The sequence below is a fragment of the Oncorhynchus kisutch genome, linkage group LG20, assembly GCF_002021735.2.
Source record: "Oncorhynchus kisutch isolate 150728-3 linkage group LG20, Okis_V2, whole genome shotgun sequence".
In the NCBI taxonomy this organism is placed as follows: Eukaryota; Metazoa; Chordata; class Actinopteri; order Salmoniformes; family Salmonidae; genus Oncorhynchus; species Oncorhynchus kisutch.
This window is the reverse complement of record NC_034193.2, coordinates 41,352,952-41,355,451: the sequence shown is the minus strand read 5'-3', so window position 1 is coordinate 41,355,451 and position 2,500 is coordinate 41,352,952. Positions and strand designations below refer to the sequence as shown.

Below are 2,500 nucleotides of genomic sequence, written 5' to 3'. Positions count from 1 at the left end.
GTAAAATACTTAAATGGACAATTTTATATCATTATAAAGTCATTTAGCACACATCTAATACATTTTGGTAGAAAAATGAACGAACCGAGGTAAGGCTCGAGCGGTTCTGCATGCATCGCCAATTTTAAGCTGCAGGTATCGGAGCTTAATTTGAGAGTTTTCAACAGCAGGAAAATAAATATGCAGTTACTACGTGGAAAATAATTCATGTACATTCTTGTAGGGGTTTCTACATTTTTCGTGAGTGAAGAACAAGTCTGACATTTCTTAGTGGAGATTACAAACTTCAGAAACCTTTTTAAAACTCAAATACAGTAGAAGTTTGAACATTTCCTGCATTGCAGGATGGTTCTCCTGCAACAGGGTGATCTAATTAAGATCCTACACTCTCCCCACCTTGAGAGAGTGAATGTTAGGTCTCAAAGACTGTGTTCACACCGGCAGCTCAATTCTGATCTTTTTTTAACCAATTCACATCAGATCTTTTAACATCTGAGCTGATCTAATTGGTCAAAAGACCAATTAGTGAGAAAAAAAAATCAGATTTGGGCTGCCGGTCTAAACGCAGCCAAAGGTCTATAAAAAATACAACTTGCTCCATTCAATTTCACCATTGCTCTATAGATATTTTGGCAAATCAAAGACACCCCAAATAAAACCTCGCAGTATTTGCATTGCAAATATTAATGCAGAAACGTTATTCAGCCAAACTCAAAGTTTCTCGATACAAATCTTGCTATTAACGTCCATGTTGTTGGTGTTTAATGTGTCTTATTGCTATGACATAGTTCGAAAATACCGGTACTGTAATTTGCTTGTTAATTTACCTTGTGTTTTCAGGCACGAGTTGTAACGTCAACACTTCCTAAAGACGCTAATTATCTAAACTCCTCACGTTAAGCTTAATTGTTGCTTTACCTAAACGTTGGATAAGTAATAGGCTATAACATATTTTACAAAATACAGTATGTTTGATAAATTGGAGAAACAGACATGTTGTGGGTTGCCTACGTTCACCTTTTAATCTTGCCCCCTCTGCTGGTTAGATTGGAGCATCAACCGTTAAAATGTACCTGGCGCATGCACACACAATTAATTGCAGGTGTTAGCTGAGGACTTTGCTTTGACATAAATGTGCAAATACAAAAGGAATAGTATGATAAAATGTATTTGGTTACAAAATAGTTACATATTTTATAAACAGTATTTCCAAAAGATTGTAATGCATCTGTAAACACATTTCACAACAATCATATGGCAAGACAAACGCATCATAAAAATGTTTAATTACACAAAATTTAAAAAATGTATTGCCATAACTCTAATCCACCACCATCTGTTAATGAATCGCATGTCTATGATGGCAATTATCATAAACATTCTTACCAAAAATGATGGCACAACTGACATAACACATGCATATAAATCTCAGAACACAATAAGTAGGTTTTACACAGCTGGCTCAGGGACAGTGCCTAATACTGTACCTGGTGCTTATTTTGGAGGGCAGGGAAAGATCATAAAGAGAGGATGTAGGTGGAAGAGAGAGGGAGGGGTTAGACATAAATCAAGTAGGCCTAAGGGTTGCACATGAGGAAAAACCCTGATTGACAATTCTTCGTTCTCATTCCTAGAGTGAGTGACTGAGGGTCAATGATACCTGAGCTCTGTGTAGTCATTGTATATATCATCAAATACAACGAGTTAACGCCATAATATCGTGTAATACCGGTTACTTTATTCACCCGTTAAAAAAGTGTTATTCAAAAAAATTCTGAGGACCCCATTTCCCCCCTAATAATTTCTCGCAACCCCACCCCAAATGTGTTGATACAACCTTAAAATCTGTAAATCAAATAACCTTCAATTTATTGCATTTTCATATCTTATCAAAATGAAAATAAATAAATAAATACATTGACTCAATACAAATGTATTTTTTTAAATGACCTTTCTCACGTTTGTATATTGTCGAATAAAACAATCTGTACTCTTCATTTGTATTTTTTATTCATCATTTTATTTTGGCGGACCTCACTGCAGTTCCCCCATGACCCCGATAGGGGTCCCTAACCCAGACTGCTTTAAAAACATCTTCCAACATAAATCCATATAACGCCTACTATCATTACACTTCAGAATAGGCAATGAAGTCCCTCATTGTTTGGAAACGTAAAAAATGTCATTACATTTCTGGTGGGACTTGGGAATGACTATGGTTTCACAGGTCTGTTGAAATCCTGTATATAATACAGTACATTATATATATATATATATATATACTGTATATAATACAATACACAGTATAATATCTTTATGATAATAAAGATAATTGAAAAAGTGTTTCCAAACACAATTTCAAGTAAATATAGGTTGGGAAAAACAACAGGAACTTAATGAAGCTAAACCAAAGTGCTGGTACATCACATCATACTACCCTCATGCCCATACTACTACCTTCATTACATAAGTCATATGTATAGGTAGCTATCATAGATAC

General features: G+C 35.0%; 1 protein-coding gene across 1 annotated transcript in view; it reads right to left on the bottom strand.

Annotated features, from left to right (window-relative positions):
* Nucleotides 1-1,267: 1,267 nt before the first annotated feature.
* The window catches only part of card14 (caspase recruitment domain family, member 14), a 15,153-nt gene continuing 13,920 nt past the window's right edge, over nucleotides 1,268-2,500 (bottom strand). The window contains exon 20 of the mRNA XM_031799860.1: nucleotides 1,268-2,500. This exon is cut by the window's right edge and continues 382 nt beyond it. The gene's annotated coding sequence lies outside the window, so the exon portion shown is untranslated.